Source organism: Synchiropus splendidus, chromosome 3 (assembly GCF_027744825.2).
Source record: "Synchiropus splendidus isolate RoL2022-P1 chromosome 3, RoL_Sspl_1.0, whole genome shotgun sequence".
NCBI classification, from domain to species: domain Eukaryota; kingdom Metazoa; phylum Chordata; class Actinopteri; order Syngnathiformes; family Callionymidae; genus Synchiropus; species Synchiropus splendidus.
In genome coordinates, this window is record NC_071336.1 from 25,193,276 (window position 1) to 25,213,497 (window position 20,222).

At 42.1% G+C, this 20,222-nt stretch overlaps 17 non-coding genes across 17 annotated transcripts; 6 read left to right on the plus strand and 11 right to left on the minus strand.

The window, feature by feature from the left end:
* Positions 1–337: 337 nt before the first annotated feature.
* Positions 338–409, minus strand: trnag-ucc (transfer RNA glycine (anticodon UCC)). Its single transcript has one exon. It is a non-coding gene; the product is annotated as a tRNA-Gly (tRNA).
* A 254-nt stretch (positions 410–663) lies between these two features.
* On the plus strand, positions 664–735 carry trnag-ucc (transfer RNA glycine (anticodon UCC)). Its single transcript has one exon. It is a non-coding gene; the product is annotated as a tRNA-Gly (tRNA).
* Positions 736–1,958: 1,223 nt separating this feature from the next.
* On the minus strand, positions 1,959–2,030 carry trnag-ucc (transfer RNA glycine (anticodon UCC)). Its single transcript has one exon. It is a non-coding gene; the product is annotated as a tRNA-Gly (tRNA).
* Positions 2,031–2,185: 155 nt separating this feature from the next.
* On the plus strand, positions 2,186–2,257 carry trnag-ucc (transfer RNA glycine (anticodon UCC)). The gene has a single exon. It is a non-coding gene; the product is annotated as a tRNA-Gly (tRNA).
* A 680-nt stretch (positions 2,258–2,937) lies between these two features.
* trnag-ucc (transfer RNA glycine (anticodon UCC)) lies at positions 2,938–3,009 on the minus strand. The gene has a single exon. It is a non-coding gene; the product is annotated as a tRNA-Gly (tRNA).
* A 953-nt stretch (positions 3,010–3,962) lies between these two features.
* trnag-ucc (transfer RNA glycine (anticodon UCC)) lies at positions 3,963–4,034 on the minus strand. Its single transcript has one exon. It is a non-coding gene; the product is annotated as a tRNA-Gly (tRNA).
* Positions 4,035–4,891: 857 nt separating this feature from the next.
* On the plus strand, positions 4,892–4,963 carry trnag-ucc (transfer RNA glycine (anticodon UCC)). The gene has a single exon. It is a non-coding gene; the product is annotated as a tRNA-Gly (tRNA).
* Positions 4,964–9,489: 4,526 nt separating this feature from the next.
* Positions 9,490–9,561, minus strand: trnag-ucc (transfer RNA glycine (anticodon UCC)). The gene has a single exon. It is a non-coding gene; the product is annotated as a tRNA-Gly (tRNA).
* Positions 9,562–10,547: 986 nt separating this feature from the next.
* trnag-ucc (transfer RNA glycine (anticodon UCC)) lies at positions 10,548–10,619 on the minus strand. The gene has a single exon. It is a non-coding gene; the product is annotated as a tRNA-Gly (tRNA).
* Positions 10,620–11,390: 771 nt separating this feature from the next.
* Positions 11,391–11,462, minus strand: trnag-ucc (transfer RNA glycine (anticodon UCC)). The gene has a single exon. It is a non-coding gene; the product is annotated as a tRNA-Gly (tRNA).
* Positions 11,463–12,296: 834 nt separating this feature from the next.
* Positions 12,297–12,368, minus strand: trnag-ucc (transfer RNA glycine (anticodon UCC)). Its single transcript has one exon. It is a non-coding gene; the product is annotated as a tRNA-Gly (tRNA).
* Positions 12,369–12,621: 253 nt separating this feature from the next.
* On the plus strand, positions 12,622–12,693 carry trnag-ucc (transfer RNA glycine (anticodon UCC)). The gene has a single exon. It is a non-coding gene; the product is annotated as a tRNA-Gly (tRNA).
* Positions 12,694–13,207: 514 nt separating this feature from the next.
* On the plus strand, positions 13,208–13,279 carry trnag-ucc (transfer RNA glycine (anticodon UCC)). The gene has a single exon. It is a non-coding gene; the product is annotated as a tRNA-Gly (tRNA).
* Positions 13,280–14,106: 827 nt separating this feature from the next.
* Positions 14,107–14,178, minus strand: trnag-ucc (transfer RNA glycine (anticodon UCC)). Its single transcript has one exon. It is a non-coding gene; the product is annotated as a tRNA-Gly (tRNA).
* Positions 14,179–15,169: 991 nt separating this feature from the next.
* trnag-ucc (transfer RNA glycine (anticodon UCC)) lies at positions 15,170–15,241 on the minus strand. The gene has a single exon. It is a non-coding gene; the product is annotated as a tRNA-Gly (tRNA).
* Positions 15,242–18,298: 3,057 nt separating this feature from the next.
* On the plus strand, positions 18,299–18,370 carry trnag-ucc (transfer RNA glycine (anticodon UCC)). Its single transcript has one exon. It is a non-coding gene; the product is annotated as a tRNA-Gly (tRNA).
* A 1,274-nt stretch (positions 18,371–19,644) lies between these two features.
* On the minus strand, positions 19,645–19,716 carry trnag-ucc (transfer RNA glycine (anticodon UCC)). Its single transcript has one exon. It is a non-coding gene; the product is annotated as a tRNA-Gly (tRNA).
* Positions 19,717–20,222: the final 506 nt, after the last annotated feature.

Genomic DNA, 20,222 nt, shown 5'->3' on the forward strand with positions numbered 1-20,222 from the left:
GTAATGTCCAGTTTAAACCGGATTGTTAGACCGTCGTGGCGAATTAGCTTGTTAACAGTTGATTCGCTACCTTCATTACTTTGGACCGTCAAATGAGCATCGGAGGACTTCATTGTTGACCGCCTGGCTTCAGTTGGAAACTGGAAGTCGAACACTGATTTTTTTTTTTTCGACGTTTGACCACGAATTTTGGAAAAAGCTCATCAGGTGATGCCGTCCGAACAAAGTCAAGACTCATTGGCGACAACTTCCGGGTAAGAACAAACGAAATATGTCGCAGAATGAAGGCAAATGTGTCTGTTTCGTGCATACATTTGGACTGCAAAAATGATGTGAATGCGATGGCCGGGAATCGAACCCGGGTCAACTGCTTGGAAGGCAGCTATGCTCACCACTATACCACCATCGCTGTGCACAGCTGGATGAAGGTGACGCTTACGGCGGTGATTGTCACATATTTAGTTTAAGCAACATGCATAAAAAATTAAAGTTCGCTATTAATACACTCAGCAGACTGCTTTACTCGCTGTGTGAGTGATACAATGGTGTTTTTAAACTGAAATGTAAAGCCTGACTGCATCGCTATCTGACGTCACCTGACACGTATGCAACATCTGCTCTCTCCCCACTGACACTTTTCACTGACGCAGCAGAGCCAGCAATGCGATGGTGGTATAGTGGTGAGCATAGCTGCCTTCCAAGCAGTTGACCCGGGTTCGATTCCCGGCCATCGCAGAGTTTTTTTTTCCCCATCCACTGGGTCTATCTGAACTTTGAAGCAGAGATATTGTACTGAAGCATTCTGAAACCTGTAAGTCGCCGTCACCTTGGTGCTTAGTGCACTAGCTGTTCACAGTGTTCAGATACAAAGTTCGTTCCTGCGACTGCTTGAGAGGCAGCAAACAGGCTCAGTGGGGAGAGAAGCAGATGTTGCATACGTGTGGACGCCTGGATCACTGACACAGCAAGTCAAGGAGTCTGTTGAGAAGATTAGCAATGTACATCAGGTTGTTTTTTTAATGTATGTTTTTTTTTTCAAACTACACAAATATGAGAAACTAGCAGTTTGAATCAAAAGTCTTCGACAAAGTCTGATCACCATGTGGGAGGAAGCAAGCGGACAAACTTATCGAAAAAGGTTTGTCTTGCATTGAAAACATGCAACTTGACTGCAGACAGTGCCTCCATGGTCTGTGAAAATCAGGACCCTATTTCATGAAACCTAGTGATGGGCTGACGAAGCTTCATGAAACAGTGTCCTCATTTTCAGATGTCAGTTGGTGGTGCTCTCAGTTTAAACATGATGTGAGGTTTGAAATTCTCAAAAAAACGATTTCAGAACAGACGGTGCCATCTAGTGGAAGCTGAGAACTAGGACCCTGTTTCATGCAGCCCATCACTCCTGGAACCTCTTCAAACTTTCAATGCTGAGTCATGAAAATTCATCCACCCATCACGAGTGAGAAGCTCATCCAACAAGTCAGATTGAGAAGCTCATCCAACAAGTCAGATTGAGAAGCTCATCCAACAAGTCAGATTGACTCATGATTTTATGCGACTCAACAGATGGCGGTGGAACACTGATTCATCAGGTGATACAATCTGGACAAAGTCAAGACTCATTGATGACAACTTTCAGGTAGGTTCATACTGAATAAATGTAGTTTCAGACTTCTTCAGTCGAAAGTGTCTCTTTTGAGCATAAAATAGTACATTTGCATGACAACATCAAGAGGAAAGAAACACAACTGCAATGGCAGGGAATCGAACCGAGCTCGGAAGGTAGCTGTGCTCACCACTCTGCCACCACAACTGGTGCTGTTTTGTTGAATTTAAACCACATTCCATTGAAGGATTCTCCATGTGTCTCATCGATTTCAAAATCTGCTTTCACTTTCAATTCAAAGGACAAGAAATACTCCTAAAATAAAAGAATTGTGACATTAAAAGAACTTGACTGCGATGGCCGGGAATCGAACCCGGGTCAACTGCTTGGAAGGCAGCTATGCTCACCACTATACCACCATCGCATTGCTGGCTCTGCTGCGTCAGTGAAAAGTGTCAGTGGGGAGAGAGCAGATGTTGCATATGTGTCAGGTGACGTCAGATAGCGATGCAGTCAAGCTTTACATTTCAGTTTAAAGACACAACTGTATCACTCACATAGCAAGTAAAGCTGTGCACAGCGATGGTGGTATAGTGGTGAGCATAGCTGCCTTCCAAGCAGTTGACCCGGGTTCGATTCCCGGCCATGGCATTCACATCACTTTTCTCTTGATGCTGACATTTGACTGAATTTCAAAACGACATATATTCAGTTTAAACCGAACTGAAAGTTAGAAAAATGCAATTCCTCAACAATTAAATGGAAAAACACAATTTGGGAAAAAATGAAAAAAAAGAAAAGACTTTATTGCGCCATGAAATGATAAATTAATCCTCTCACTCTTCGCTATGTGAGTGATCCAGTGGTGCTGCTGTTTGTTTGTGAAGTATTACAAACACAGATGTAGCATGTTTGCAATGCAAGACAAACCTTTTTCGATAAGTTTGTCCGCTTGCTTCCTCCCACATGGTGATCAGACTTTGTCGAAGACTTTTGATTCAAACTGCTAGTTTCTCATATTTGTGTAGTTTGAAAAAAAAACATACATTAAAAAAACAACCTGATGTACATTGCTAATCTTCTCAACAGACTCCTTGACTTGCTATGTCAGTGATCCAGGCGTCCACACGTATGCAACATCTGCTTCTCTCCCCACTGAGCCTGTTTGCTGCCTCTCAAGCAGTCGCAGGAACGAACTTTGTATCTGAACACTGTGAACAGCTAGTGCACTAAGCACCAAGGTGACGGCGACTTACAGGTTTCAGAATGCTTCAGTACAATATCTCTGCTTAAAAGTTCAGATCGACCCAGTGGATGGGGAAAAAGAACTCTGCGATGGCCGGGAATCGAACCCGGGTCAACTGCTTGGAAGGCAGCTATGCTCACCACTATACCACCATCGCTGTGCACAGCAGGATTAAGCTGACTCTGACATCTGTGAGCTTCTCATTAAAAAAAAAAAAAAAAATCATTTTTTATCTTCTCAACAGACTCCTTCTTGGTGACGGTGACTGGTTTGTATCATTATCATGTGGGGAAAAAAATAGTTTTGGAAAAAATAAAACCTTGAATATCTCTTTGAATATCAACTATAGTTTACCTTCAAAACATGACTCCTGTCTGCTTGAACAATATTTTCACTCATTGACCTGGACTTACAGGTTTCAGTAGAACATGAGTGCTTTGAACATAAGATCGTCCCAGAGGATTTATTGTGAAATTGAAAGATCTTGACTGTGATGCATGTGAAAGCAGCTATGCTGACCACTATATCACCATCTCATTGCTGGTTGTGAAACGTTACAAGCCCAGAACTCATGTCTCTTATGTCCAGATCAATGTTGTCTGTTGAGTCCCAGTTCTTCCATCTCTTACATTCTCCGTCGAACATGACTCTTGTCTGCTTTGAACAAAATTTTTACCCATTGAGCTTGACTGACAGGTTCCTGACTGCTTCATTGGAATATCTCTGCCTTGAACCCAAAATAGTCCCATTGGATGAATTGTGAAATTAAAATAACTTTTAAAGAACTTGATCTCTGCACATCTGCATGACGGTGTCTCCAACATCTGTTTCACAGAGTAAATGGCAGGAGTCTTCTGGTCCGTCTGTTGAGTCGCATGAAAGAGTCACCAGTCCATTTGAACGATCCGATGGATGAGTTTCTCATGAGTGATGGATGGATGAGGTTTCATGACTCAGCATCGAAAGGTAATTTTTGATTAATTTTTTTTCTAACGTTTAGTTAGGTTTAAACTAAATATATGTGGTTTTAGACTTTTTCCGTCAAATGTATCTGTTTTCAGAATAAAATAGTGCAGTAGAATGTCAACATCAAGAGGGAAGTGATGCGAATGCGATGGCCGGGAATCGAACCCGGGTCAACTGCTTGGAAGGCAGCTATGCTCACCACTATACCACCATCGCACTGCTGGTAACGAGTCAGCGAAAAGTGTCAGTGGGGAGAGAGCAGATGTTGCATACGTGTCAGGTGACGTCAGATAGCGATGCGGTGAAACTTTAAATTTCAATTAAAAACACAACTGTATCACTCACACAGCGAGTAAAGGAGTCTGCTGAGCGTATTAAGAATGAAGTTTTTTGTATTTTTTAGTTTTTTGTTAGTGGTGAGCATAGCTGCCTTCGAAGCAGTTTACCTGGGTTCGATTCCTGGCCATCGTAGGAACTTGTTTAATAAGTCAACAGCTTGTGCATCTATGGTGGTGACTCTTGCTCTTTGTTCAGAATCCTCAAAAATGTCTCCATTCCTTGATATGCGGTTTTTTAATCTAGACTGTTGACATTATAACACCATAAAATGGGAATAAAATCAAACAGTTTTATTGTACCATGATCTTTACTTCTTTGAATCTCAACAATTGAAACCTTCTTTTCTCTTCACCAGTGCTACATGTTTCCTGCCTGAGCTCTCCAAGTGTCCAAAGCATCTGAGTCTTCACTGCCTAATATTGACTTACATTTTCTTCACTGGATGTGCCCATGCTATAAAATGCCAATGAATATAACCTGGCACCTTTGGAAATTTAATCGCCCACCTCTGAGCTAAACTCTCCTTTCCTCGCAATGTAAGTGTGTGGTGTGTTTTGATCATGATTTCAAGCAGGACTCCATCACAGTTAGGAGAGGAGTGAAAAAACATGTACAAGCTGAGGTATGGCACCTGTCATACTTCACTATACCCAATTGATGCTCCCGGTTGAGATTCTGGGACGAAGTCATGTCTTTCTGAGCTCACAGATCTAACCTTCATCCTTCTGTGCACAGCGATGGTGGTATAGTGGTGAGCATAGCTGCCTTCCAAGCAGTTGACCCGGGTTCGATTCCCGGCCATCGGATTCGCCTCACTTCCCTCTTGATGTTGACATTCAACTGCACTATTTTATTCTGAAAACAGACACATTTGACTGAAGAAGTCTAAAACCACATGCATTTAGTTTAAACGTAACTGAAAGTAAGAAAAAAAAGACAAATCCTCAAGAAATATCTTTCAACACTGAATCATGAAACCTCATCCATCCATCACGAATGAGAAACTCATCCATGGGATCAAATTTCACAAGTGACTCTATGTGCGACTCAACACACAGACCAGAAGACTCCTGTCATTCACTCAGTAAAACATGAGGTCACAGATGTTGGAGACACGTTCATGCAGATGTGCACAGCGATCAAGTTCTTTCATTTCACAATTCATGGCACTATCTTCGGTTGAAACCAGAGATATTCTATTGAAGCAGTCTGGAACCTGTAAGCTGTGGTCAATGAGTAAAAATTTAGTTGAAAGCAGACAGGAGTCATGAGAATGTAAGAAACAGAAGTACTGGAAGTCAACACACAACGTTCATCTGGACTTAAGAGAGGCTTGGAATCTTTCATCGCCGAGTTTGACATGTGTATTTCTCAGTGTACATATCCAGAAGAGAATACCACGACAGCCGGGCATCGAACCCGGGTCAGCTGCTTGGAAGGCAGCTATGCTCACCACTATACCACCATCGCACTGGGTGGAGTTCTGCATCAGCAAGAAATGTCAGTTGGGAGAGAAGCAGATGCTGCACGTGTCTGATATTGATGTCATATAGTGATGCAGTCCAGCTTGAAATATCAGTTTAAAAACACCACTGGATCACTCATATAGTGAGGGATGTGAGAGGATTAATTATGAACTCCAAAGTTTATAATTTCATGGCCATATAATGTCTTTCTTCATTTTTCGTGACTTGTGTTGTTCCATTTGATTTTTGAGGAATTAGGTTTTTTTCCTGTTTTGACTTGTGGGAATCCTGTTTTTACAACTCTTGTCTCTTAAGTCCATGTTGCAGGCCGTCTCTCTTCCACACATCAGTATATCAGGAATTGTGATCAGCATTTGCATTAATGGCCCATTGATACCCATCCTCAATGGTCAGGGAGCCACATCTGCATCATCATAATGCTGAGCCTTTGTCATCCATCACACTGGGTTGGTTCTACTCCTGGCCATCACAACTTTGCCCATTCAACTGGCCTCATATCAGGCTGAACTCCAACCCAGCTCCTGAGAACTGACGACGCCTTCTGGAAAGGAGGTTAAAAAGCTTTCTTTGACTATCATCGGTGTGGTTGACTTGATTCAAACCTTTGCTGCGTGATGACCCAGATAACAGATAAACCGGACGTTTGTCCAGTTTGAACATGACTATTAGCTTGTCGATTCATGACTTCCATTGTTTTTTGCCTTTAAAATCTGCATTTTAAACAGAAGACTCATGTCATTCACTCAGTGAAAAACTGGGCATGGAGACAAACATCAGTAAGTGTATGAAAGGAAGCAGAGAGTGCAAGGACCAGGAGTCGAACCCAAATCAACTGCTTGGAAGGCAGCTATGCTCACCACTATACCACCATTGCATTGGGTGTGTGTGTGTGTGTGTGTGTGTGTGTGTGTGTGTGTGTCTATTCCTGTGTCAGCCAGAAATGTCACTGGAGATAAGCAGATGATGCAGATGTGTCTGATCATGACGTCATGTCGTGATGCAGTCCAGCTTGAAATATCAGTTTAAAAACACCACTGGATCAGTCACATAGCGAAGTGTGAGAGGATTAATTTATCATTTCATGGCCCTATTAAGTCTTCTTTTTTTTCCCAAATTGTGCTTTTCCATTTAATTTTTGAGGAATTGCATTTTTTCTAACTGTCAGTTCGGTTTAAACTAAATACATGTCGTTTTGAAATTCAGTCAAATGTCAGCATCAAGAGAAAAGTGATGAGAATGCGATGGGTCAACTGCTTGGAAGGCAGCTATGCTCACCACTACACCACCATCGCCTTAGACTATAAGCTTGTCCTCTCGTTTCCTCCCACATGGCGATCAGTCTTTGTCCAAAACTTTTGATCCAAACTACAAGTTTCTGATATTTGTACAGTGAAGCTGGTCTTGAGGTTGATCATTTGCCCTGAGTCAGGAAGCGGGAGAGCAAAGGTTTGGTTCTGAAAATTAAAAAAAAATGTCTTCATAACATTTAAAAATAATGTCAATGTGATGGCTGGGAATCGAACCCAACCGCTTGGAAGGCAGCGATGTTCACCACAAAACCACCATCGCTGCAGACAGCTGGATGAAGGCGTCCCTCACATCTGTGACTTAAGAGACATGAGCTCTTGGCTTGTAATCCTTCAGCTTTCATCGCCTAGTTTTACATAGAATTTGACTTACAATTCACGTTAAATTCACATGTGATCGGTTGTTGTGATCAACACTCCGAGAGAAGGGTCATCTGATGTCCTTAAGGAGAACCAAAGTGGAGCCTTGGCGTCCTCCGTCGACGCGAAAAGGTCTGCTACTGGAACCCCAAAATAACTGGTCGTAAGTCAGATTGGACGTGAGTCGAATGCCATTCAAAATGCCCGACGCGAGGGTTATAGGAACACACACATATATATTGCGATGGTGGTACAGTGGTGAGCATAGCCTTCCAAGCAGTTTCTAAAGAGCTGGGTTGGAGTTCAGCCTGTCATGAATCGACAAGCTAATAGTCATGTTCAAACTGGACAAAAGTCTGGTTTGAACTTAGTTGTGAACAGTAATCTGGGTCATCACGCAGCAAAGGTTTGAATCAAGTCAACCACACCGATGATAGTCAAAGAAAGCTTTTTAACCTCCTTTCCAGAAGGCGTCGTCAGTTCTCAGGAGCTGGGTTGGAGTTCAGCCTGATATGAGGCCAGTTGAATGGGCAAAGTTGTGATGGCCAGGAGTAGAACCAACCCAGTGTGATGGATGACAAAGGCTCAGCATTATGATGATGCAGATGTGGCTCCCTGACCATTGAGGATGGGTATCAATGGGCCATTAATGCAAATGCTGATCGCAATTCCTGATAAACTGATGTGTGGAAGAGAGACGGCCTGCAACATGGACACTGTTTCATGAAGCTTCGTCAGCCCATCACTAGGTTTCATGAAAAATGTCCTGATTTTCACAGACCATGGAGGCAGTGTCTGCAGTCAAATGCAGGTGATCCTGCTGCACCTGCATCTTTTTGAAAACGCAAGCACAATGTTTATTAATTCTCTGAAAATCAGGTCACTGTTTCATCAACCCTGCTATAAGGTTGCATGACACCTCATCTACACATTAACAGTGTGCTGCATTTGCCCATGTTCTCAGTGTACAGATACAATATCAACTGCTTGGAAGGCAGCTATGCTCACCACTATACCACCATCGCATTGCTGGTTCTGCTGCGTCAGCGAAAAGTGTCAGTGGGGAGAGAGCAGATGTTGCATACGTGTCAGGTGACGTCAGATCGCGATGCAGTGAAACTTTAAATTTCAGTTTAAAAACACAACTGTATCACTCACACAGCGAGTAAAGGAGTCTGCTGGGCGTATTAAGAGTTAAGTTTTTTGTATTTTTTTGTTTTTTTAGGTAAAAATGTGAAAATCACCGACCATAAGAGTCACCTTCATCCAGCTGTGCACAGCGATGTTGGTATAGTGGTGAGCATAGCTGCCTTCCAAGCCGTTGACCCGGGTTCGATTCCCGCCCGTTGCATTCACATCACTTTTCTCTTGATGCTGACATTTGACTGAATTTCAAAACGACATATATTCAGTTTAAACCGAACTGAAAGTTAGAAAAATGCAATTCCTCAACAATTAAATGGAAAAACACAATTTGGGAATAAATATTATATAATATTTATAGGGCCATGAAATGATAAATTAATCCTCTCACACTTCGCTATGTGAGTGATCCAGTGGTGTTTTTCACATATTGTGATGCTGGTATAGTGGTGAGCATTGCTGCCTTCCAAGCAGTTGATCTGTGTTCGATTCCCGGCAATCGCAGCGCTGCTGTTCGTTTGTGAACTTTTACAAACACAGATGTTGCATGTTTTCAATGCAAAACAAACCTTTTTCGATCAGTTTGTCCTCTTGCTTCCTCCCACATGGTGATCAGACTTTGTCGAAGTCTTTTGATTCAAACTGCTAGTTTCTCGTATTTGTGTAGTTTGACCAAGGCTCCACTGTGGTTCTCCTTGAGGATGTCAGACGACCCTACCCTCGGAGTGTCACTGCAAAAAAAAACATACATTAAAAAAACAACTTGATGTACATTGCTAATCTTCTCAACAGACTCCTTGACTTGCTGTGTCAGTGATCCAGGCGTCCACACCTATGCAACATCTGCTTCTCTCCCCACTGAGCCTGTTTGCTGCCTCTCAAGCAGTCGCAGGAACGAACTTTGTATCTGAACACTGTGAACAGCTAGTGCACTAAGCACCAAGGTGACGGCGACTTACGGGTTTCAGAATGCTTCAGTACAATATCTCTGCTTAAAAGTTCAGATAGACCCAGTGGATGGGGAAAAAAAAACTCTGCGATGGCCGGGAATCGAACCCGGGTCAACTGCTTGGAAGGCAGCTATGCTCACCACTATACCACCATCGCTATGGACAGCGGGATGAAGCTAACTCTGACATCTGTGAGCTTCTCATTTAAAAAAAAAAATTTTTTATCTTCTCAACAGACTCCTTCTTGGTGACGGTGACTGGTTTGTATCATTATCATATGGGGAAAAAATTAATTTTGGAAAAAATAAAACCTTGAATATCTCTTTGAATATCAACTATAGTTTACCTTCTATTTTCTTTTATTTCGTATATTCTCGGTCAAAACATGACTCCTGTCTGCTTCGAAGTTTGAACAATATTTTCACTCATTGACCTGGACTTACAGGTTTCAGTAGAACATGAGTGCTTTGAACATAAGATCGTCCCAGAGGATTTATTGTGAAATTGAAAGATCTTGACTGTGATGCATGTGAAAGCAGCTATGCTGACCACTATATCACCATCTCATTGCTGGTTGTGAAACGTTACAAGCCCAGAACTCATGTCTCTTATGTCCAGATCAATGTTGTCTGTTGAGTCCCAGTTCTTCCATTTCTTACATTCTCCGTCGAACATGACTCTTGTCTGCTTTGAACAAAATTTTTACCCATTGAGCTTGACTGACAGGTTCCTGACTGCTTCATTGGAATATCTCTGCCTTGAACCCAAAATAGTCCCATTGGATGAATTGTGAAATTAAAATAACTTTTAAAGAACTTGATCTCTGTGCACATCTGCATGACGGTGTCTGCAACATCTGTTTCACAGAGTAAATGGCAGGAGTCTTCTGGTCTGTCTGTTGAGTCGCATGAAAGAGTCACCAGTCAATTTGAACGATCCGATGAATGAGTTTCTCATGAGTGATGGATGGATGAGGTTTCATGACTCAGCATTGAAAGGTAATTTTTGATAATTTTTTTTTTCTAACGTTTAGTTAGGTTCAAACTAAATATGTGTGGTTTTAGACTTTTTCCGTCAAATGTAGCTGTTTTCAGAATAAAATAGTGCAGCAGACTGTCGACATCAAGAGGGAAGTGATGCGAATGCAATGGCCGGGAATCGAACCCGGGTCAACTGCTTGGAAGGCAGCTATGCTCACCACTATACCACCATTGCATTGCTGGTTGTGCTGCGTCAGTGAAAAGTGTCAGTGGGGAGAGAGCAGATGTTGCATACGTGTCAGGTGACGTCAGATAGCGAGGCAGTCAGGCTTTACATTTCAGTTTAAAGACACAGCTGTATCACTCACACAGCGAGTAAAGGGGTCTGCTGAGCGTATTAAGAATGAACTTCAAGTTTTTTGTATTTTTTTTGTTTTTTAACAAAAAACGTGAAATCACCGAACAAAAGAGTCGCCTCCATCCAGCTGTGCACCTCGGCCTGAGACTTCGATTCTCGGCCATCAAAGTTGTTTTTCTTCACTCTTCATGCTGTCATGCAAATGTACTGTTTTATACTCAAAACAGACACATTTGACTGAAGAAGTCTGAAACTACAGACAAGTATCATGCGACTTATGACCTGCTTGACTTCCGTCCACTCTTACTTACGACCACGGCCAGCAGATGCTGTTTTTTTTTTATGCTTCAAAAAAAAAGCATCTGCTGGCCGTGCTGCATATGTGTCTGATCATGACGTCATGTCGTGATGCAGTCCAGCTTGAAATATCAATTTAAAAACACCACTGGATCACTCACATAGCGAAGTGTGAGAGGATTAATTTATCATTTCATGGACCTGTAAAGTCTTTTTTTTTCTCCAAAATTGTGTTTTTCCATTTAATTTTTGAGGAATTGCATTTTTTCTAACTGTCAGTTCGGTTTAAACTAAATATATGTCGTTTTGAAATTCAGTCAAATGTCAACATCAAGAGAAAAGTGATGTGAATGCGATGGCCGGGAATCGAACCCCGGTCAACTGCTTGGAAGGCAGCTATGCTCACCACTATACCACCATCGCATTGCTGGCTGTGCTGCGTCAGCGCAAAGTGTCAGTGGGGAGAGAGGAGATGTTGCATACGTGTCAGGCGATGTGGTCAAGCTTCAAATTTTAGTCTAAAAACGCAACTTTGTCACTCACATAGCGAAAGGTGTAGGGTTCGATTCCCGGCCAGGCCATTTTGTTGGGTCAATGGTTTTTAAAATACATCAGAATTTAAAGTACACTTTGAAATGTATCAGACATATTGAGAATATTGAAATGGAATGTGGTTTAAATTAAATAAAACACAACAAACCAACATTTTCTGAGCATTTATAAAGTGTCTTTTCATAATCACACATGATGTCATCACGTGATTTTTATTTTCAGTTTTACCCTCCGTTCTTTGGGTTTGACGGCCCCTCTCAACGGTCACAAAATATAACCTGGAACTTTTGGGAATTTAATCGCCCACCTCTGAGCTAAACTCTCCTTTCCTCGCAATGTAAGTGTGTGGCGTGTTTTGATCATAATTTCAAGCAGAACTCCATCACAGTTATGGTGGTATAGAGGTGAACATAGTTGCCTTCCAAGCAGCTGATCTGGGTTTTATTCCATCCCAGTAAATATTCCACAATTACTGACAGAAATCCATTCTGTTTTTCATTTCTAGTTTTGAAAATGGTAGTCAGTCAGTCGGGAGAGGAGTCACTTTCAGCTACTAGTGCACAGCGATGGTGGTATAGTGGTGAGCATAGCTGCCTTCCAAGCAGTTGACAGGGGTTTGATTCCGGGCCATCTTGGACAGTGCTTACTTTTCTTATATTGTCAGATCACCTCAATGGATGGATTGTGAAATTAAAACAAACTGCCTGCGATGGCCGGGAATCGAACGCGGGTCAACTGCTTGGAAGGCAGCTATGCTCACCACTATACCACCATCGCTGTGCACGGCTGGATGGAGGCGACTCTTATGGTCGGTGATTTTCACATTTTTACCTAAAAAAACAAAGAAATACAAAAAACTTAACTCTTAATACGCTCAGCAGACTCCTTTACTTGCTATGTGAGTGATACAGTTGTGTCTTTAAACTGAAATGTAAAGCTTGACTGCCTCGCTATCTGACGTCACCTGACACGTATGCAACATCTGCTCTCTCCCACTGACACTTTTCGCTGACGCAGCAGAACCAGCAGTGCGATGGTGGTATAGTGGTGAGCATAGCTGCCTTCCAAGCAGTTGACCCGGGTTCGATTCCCGGCCATCGCAGTCAAGTTCTTTTAATGTCACAATTCTTTTATTTTAGGAGTATTTCTTGTCCTTTGAATTGAAATTGAAAGCAGATTTTGATATCGATGAGACACATGGAGAATCCTTCAATGGAATGTGGTTTAAATTCAACAAAACAGCACCAGTTGTGGTGGCAGAGTGGTGAGCACAGCTACCTTCCGAGCTCGGTTCGATTCCCTGCCATTGCAGTTGTGTTTCTTTTCTCTTGATGTTGTCATGCAAATGCACTATTTTATGCTCAAAAGAGACACTTTCGACTGAAGAAGTCTGAAACTACATTTATTCAGTATGAACCTACCTGAAAGTTGTCGTCAATGAGTCTTGACTTTGTCCAGATTGTGTCACCTGATGAATCAGTGTTCCACTGCCATCTGTTGAGTCGCATAAAATCATGAGTCAATCTGACTTGTTGGATGAGCTTCTCACTCGTGATGGGTGAAATAAAATGTGAAAATCACCGTCCATAAGAGTCACCTCCATCCTGCTGTGCACAGCGATGGTGGTATAGTGGTGAGCATAGCTGCCTTCCAAGCAGTTGACCCGGGTTCGATTCCCGGCCATCGCATTCACATCACTTTTCTCTTCATGCTGACATTTGACTGAATTTCAAAACGACATATATTCAGTTTAAACCGAACTGAAAGTTAGAAAAATGCAATTCCTCAACAATTAAATGGAAAAACACAATTTGGGAAAAAATGGAAAAAAAGAAGACTTTATAGGGCCATGAAATGATAAATTAATCCTCTCACACTTCGCTATGTGAGTGATCCAGTGGTGTTTTTCACATATTGTGATGCTGGTATAGTGGTGAGCATTGCTGCCTTCCAAGCAGTTGATCTGTGTTCAATTCCCGGCCATCGCAGCGCTGCTGTTTGTTTGTGAACTTTTACAAACACAGATGTTGCATGTTTTCAATGCAAGACAAACCTTTTTCGATAAGTTTGTCCTCTTGCTTCCTCCCACATGGTGATCAGACTTTGTCGAAGACTTGTGATTCAAACTGCTAGTTTCTCTTGTGTGTAGTTTGACCAAGGCTCCACTGTGGTTCTCCTTGAGGATGTCAGACGACCCTACCCTCGGAGTGTCACTGCAAAAAAAACCAAACATTAAAAAAACAACTTGATGTACATTGCTAATCTTCTCAACAGACTCCTTGACTTGCTGTGTCAGTGATCCAGGCGTCCACACCTATGCAACATCTGCTTCTCTCCCCACTGAGCCTGTTTGCTGCCTCTCAAGCAGTCGCAGGAACGAACTTTGTATCTGAACACTGTGAACAGCTAGTGCACTAAGCACCAAGGTGACGGCGACTTACAGGTTGCAGAATGCTTCAGTACAATATCTCTGCTTAAAAGTTCAGATAGACCCAGTGGATGGGGAAAAAAACTCTGCGATGGCCGGGAATCGAACCCGGGTCAACTGCTTGGAAGGCAGCTATGCTCACCACTATACCACCATCGCTGTGGACAGCTGGATGAAGCTGACTCTGACATCTGTGAGCTTCTCTTTAAAAAAAAAAAAAATCATTTTTTATCTTCTCAACAGACTCCTTCTTGGTGACGGTGACTGGTTTGTATCATTATCATATGGGGAAAAAATTAATTTTGGAAAAAAATAAAACCTTGAATATCTCTTTGAATATCAACTGTAGTTTACCTTCTATTTTCTTTTATTTCGTATATTCTCGGTCAAAACATGACTCCTGTCTGCTTCGAAGGTTGAACAATATTTTCACTCATTGACCTGGACTTACAGGTTTCAGTAGAACATGAGTGCTTTGAACAGAAGATCGTCCCAGAGGATTTATTGTGAAATTGAAAGATCTTGACTGTGATGCATGTGAAAGCAGCTATGCTGACCACTATATCACCATCTCATTGCTGGTTGTGAAACGTTACAAGCCCAGAACTCATGTCTCTTATGTCCAGATCAATGTTGTCTGTTGAGTCCCAGTTCTTCCATTTCTTACATTCTCCGTCGAACATGACCCTTGTCTGCTTTGAACAAAATTTTTACCCATTGAGCTTGACTGACAGGTTCCTGACTGCTTCATTGGAATATCTCTGCCTTGAACCCAAAATAGTCCCATTGGATGAATTGTGAAATTAAAATAACTTTTAAAGAACTTGATCTCTGTGCACATCTGCATGACGGTGTCTGCAACATCTGTTTCACAGAGTAAATGGCAGGAGTCTTCTGGTCTGTCTGTTGAGTCGCATGAAAGAGTCACCAGTCCATTTGAACGATCCGATGAATGAGTTTCTCATGAGTGATGGATGGATGAGGTTTCATGACTCAGCATTGAAAGGTAATTTTTGATTAATTTTTTTTCTAAAGTTTAGTTAGGTTTAAACTAAATATATGTGGTTTTAGACTTTTTCCGTCAAATGTAGCTGTTTTCAGAATAAAATAGTGCAGCAGACTGTCGACATCAAGAGGGAAGTGATGCGAATGCAATGGCCGGGAATCGAACCCGGGTCAACTGCTTGGAAGGCAGCTATGCTCACCACTATACCACCATTGCATTGCTGGTTGTGCTGCGTCAGTGAAAAGTGTCAGTGGGGAGAGAGCAGATGTTGCATACGTGTCAGGTGACGTCAGATAGCGATGCGGTGAAACTTTAAATTTCAGTTTAAGAACACAACTGTATCACTCACACAGCGAGTAAAGGGGTCTGCTGAGCGTATTAAGAATGAACTTCAAGTTTTTTGTATTTTTTTTGTTTTTTAACAAAAAACGTGAAATCACCGAACAAAAGAGTCGCCTCCATCCAGCTGTGCACAGCGATCGTGGTATGGTGGTGAGCATAGCTGCCTTCCAAGCAGGTGACCTGGGTTTGATTCCCGGCCATCGCATTCACATCTCTTTCCTCTTCATGTTGTTCTTTGGTGAAAACAGACAGTGTTGACTGATCCTGTTGACTGTTGACTGACTGAGACTGTTGACATTATAACACCATAAAATGGGAATAAAATCAAACAGTTTTATTGTACCATGATCTTTACTTCTTTGAATCTCAACAATTGTCCACCTCCTCTTCTCTTCACCAGTGCTACATGTTTCCTGCCTGAGCTCTCCAAGTGTCCAAAGCATCTGAGTCTTCACTGCCTAATATTGACTTACATTTTCTTCACTGGATGTGCCCATGCTATAAAATGCCAATGAATATAACCTGGCACCTTTGGAAATTTAATCGCCCACCTCTGAGCTAAACTCTCCTTTCCTCGCAATGTAAGTGTGTGGTGTGTTTTGATCATGATTTCAAGCAGGACTCCATCACAGTTATGGTGGTATAGAGGTGAACCTAGTTGCCTTCCAAGCAGCTGATCTGGGTTTTATTCCATCCCAGTGAATATTCCACAATTACTGACAGAAATCCATTCTGATTTTCATTTCTAATGAATTTATATGTATTGAAAATGGTAGTGAGTCAGTCAGGAGAGGAGTGAAAAAACATGTACAAGCTGAGGTATGGCACCTGTCATACTTCACGATACCCAATTGATGCTCCCGGTTGAGATTCTGGGACGAAGTCATGTCTTTATGAGCTCACAGATCTAACCTCCATCCAGCTGTGCGCAGCGATGGTGGTATAGTGCTGAGCATAGCTGCCTTCCAAGCAGTTGACCCGGGTTCGATTCCCGGCCATCGGATTCGCGTCACTTCCCTCTTGATGTTGACATTCAACTGCACTATTTTATTCTGAAAACAGACACATTTGACTGTAGAAGTCTAAAACCACATGTATTTAGTTTAAACGTAACTGAAAGTTAGAAAAAAAAGACAAATCCTCAAGAAATATCTTTCAATACTGAGTCATGAAACCTCATCCATCCATCACGAATGAGAAACTCATCCATCGGATCAAATTTCACAAGTGACTCTATGTGCGACTCAACAGACAGACCAGAAGACTCCTGTCATTCACTCAGTAAAACATGAGGTCACAGATGTTGGAGACACCTTCATGCAGATGTGCACAGCGATCAAGTTCTTTCATTTCACAATTCATGGCACTATCTTCAGTTGAAACCAGAGATATTCTATTGAAGCAGTCTGGAACCTGTAAGCTGTGGTCAATGAGTAAAAATTTAGTTCAAAGCAGACAGGAGTCATGTTCGACTGAGAATGTAAGAAATAGAAGTACTGGAAGTCAACACACAACATTCATCTGGACTTAAGAGACATGAGTTCGAGGCTTGAAATCTTTCATCGCCGAGTATTTCTCAGTGTACATATTCAAAGGAGAATACCGCGACGGCCGGGCATCAAACCCGGGTCAACTACTTGGAAGGGAGCTATGCTCACCACTATACCACCATCGCACTGGGTGGGTGTGTGTTTGTCTATTCCTGTGTCAGCCAAAAATGTCACTTTGGAGATAAGCAGATGATGCAGATGTGTCTGATCATGACGTCATGTCATGATGCAGTCGAGCTTGAAATATCAGTTTAAAAACACCACTGGATCACTCACATAGCGAAGTGAGAGAGGATTAATTTATCATTTCATGGCCCTATAAAGTCTCTTTTTCGCTCAACAGACTCCTTTACTTGCTATGTGAGTGATACAGTTCTGTTTCTAAACTGAAATGTAAAGCTTGACTGCATCGCTATCTGATGTCACCTGACACCTGACACTTTTCACTGACGCAGCACAACCCGCAATGCGATGGTGGTATAGTGGTGAGCATAGCTGCCTTCCAAGCAGTTGACCCGGCTTTGATTCCCGGCCTTCTCAGGCAGTTTGTTTTAATTTCACAATCCATCCATTGAGGTGATCTGACAATATAAGAAAAGTAAGCACTGTCCAAGATGGCCAGGAATCAAACCCCTGTCAACTGCTTGGAAGGCATCTACGCTCACCACGATACCACCATCGCTGTGCACTAGTAGCTGAAGGTGACTCCTCTCCTGACTGACTGACTACCATTTTCAAAAAAATTCATTAGAAATGAAAATCAGAATGGATTTCTGTCAGTAATTGTGGAATATTCACTGGGATGGAATAAAACCCAGATCAGCTGCTTGGAAGGCAACTATGTTCACCTCTATACCACCATAACTGTGATGGAGTTCTGCTTGAAATCATGATCAAAACACGCCACACACTTACATTCCGAGGAAAGGAGAGTTTAGCTCAGAGGTGGGCGATTAAATTCCCAAAAGTTCCAGGTTATATTTTGTGACCGTTGAGAGGGGCCGTCAAACCCAAAGAACGGAGGGTAAAACTGAAAATAAAAATCATGTGATGACATCATGTGTGATTATGAAAAGACACTTTATAAATGCTCAGAAAATGTTGGTTTGTTGTGTTTTATTTAATCTAAACCACATTCCATTTCAATATTCTCAATATGTCTGATACATTTCAAAGTGTACTTTAAATTCTGATGTATTTTAAAAACCGGTGACCCAACAAAATGGCCTGGCCGGGAATCGAACCCTACACCTTTCGCTATGTGAGTGACAAAGTTGCGTTTTTAGACTAAAATTTGAAGCTTGACCACATCGCCTGACACGGATGCAACATCTGCTCTCTCCCCACTGACACTTTGCGCTGACGCAGCACAGCCAGCAATGCGATGGTGGTATAGTGGTGAGCATAGCTGCCTTCCAAGCAGTTGACCCGGGTTCGATTCCCGGCCATCGCATTCACATCACTTCCCTCTTGAAGTTGACATTTGACTGAACAAGTTCAAAACAACACATATTTAGTTTAAAACAAACTGAAAGTTAGAAAAAATGCAATTTCTCAAAAATTAAATGGAATAACACAATTTGGAAAAATGGAAAAAAAAGGGCCACACACTTCGCTATGTGACTGATCCAGCTGTGTTTTTAAACTGATATTTCAAGCTGGACTGCGTCGCTATCTGACGTCGTGATAAGACACAAATGCATCATCTGCTTCTCTCCAGTGACATTTATGGATAACACAGGAATATATACACACAAACATATACGTGATGCGATGGTGGTATAGTGGTGAGCATCGCTGCCTTCCATGCAGTTTACCCAGGTTCGATTCCTGGCCATCTCACTTCCTTCTTTCATAATTGTACTTGCTGATGTTTGTAGTGTCCATGGCCAGTTTTTCACTGAGTGAATGACATGAGTCTTCTGCTTAAAAATGCCGATTTTACAGGCAAAAAACAACTGAAGTCATGAATCCACAAGCTAATAGTCATGATAACAACATCTGGTACAAACGTCCGGTTTCAACTGAGTTATGAATAGTAATCTGGGTCATCACGCAACAAAGGTTTGAATCAAGTCAACCACACCGATGATAGTCAAAGAAAACTTTTTAACCTCCTTTCCAGAAGGCTTCGTCAGTTCTCAGGAGCTGGGTTGGAGTTCAGCCTGATATGAGGCCAGTTGAATGGGCAAAGTTGTGATGGCCAGGAGTAGAACCAACCCAGTGTGATGGATGACAAAGGCTCAGCATGATGATGATGCAGATGTGGCTCCCTGACCATTGAGGATGGGTATCAATGGGCCATTAATGCAAATGCTGATCGCAATTCCTGATAAACTGATGTGTGGAAGAGAGACGGCCTGCAACATGGACTTAAGAGACACGAGTTGTAAAAACTGGATTCCCAAGTCAAAACAGGAAAAAAACCTAATTCCTCAAAAATCAAATGGAAAAACACAAGTCACGAAAAATGAAGAAAGACATTATATGGCCATGAAATTATAAACTTTGGAGTTCATAATTAATCCTCTCACATCCCTCACTATATGAGTGATCCAGTGGTGTTTTTAAACTGATATTTCAAGCTGGACTGCATCACTATATGACATCAATATCACACACGTGCATCATCATTGCATTTTTTCTAACTTTCAGTTCGGTTTAAACTGAATATATGTCGTTTAGAAATTCAGTCAAATGTCAGCATCAAGACAAAAGTGATGTGAATGCGATGGCCGGGAATCGAACCCGGGTCAACTGCTTGGAAGGCAGCTATGCTCACCGCTATACCACCATCGCATTGCTGGTTCCCGGCCATTGTATTCCCATCTCGTTCCTCTTGATGTTGTTCTTTGGGGAAAACAGACACAGTTGACTGAAGAAGTCTTAAACCACATATATTTAGTTTAAACCGAACTGAAAGTTAGATGAAAACACAATTCCTCAAAAATTATCTTTCAACACTGAGTCATGAAACCTCATCCATCCATCACTAATGAGAAACTCATGCATCGGATCAAATTTGTGTGACTCTTTCATGCGACTCAACACACAGACCAGAAGACTCCTGTCATTCACTCAGTAAAACGCAGGTGTCAAACCGGTCCTCAAAGGGCCGCAGTGGGTGCAGGCTTTTGTTCCAACCAAGCAAGCGGACACCTCACCAATCAGGTGTCTGAAGACTGTCAGCGGTTGATCGTCAGTCTGGTGCAGTTTGTTTCAGCTGACACCTGATTGGATCACCTGTCCACTGAGGTCCTTTTGCGGGTCAGTTTGACACCCCTGCAGTAAAACATGTGGTCAGA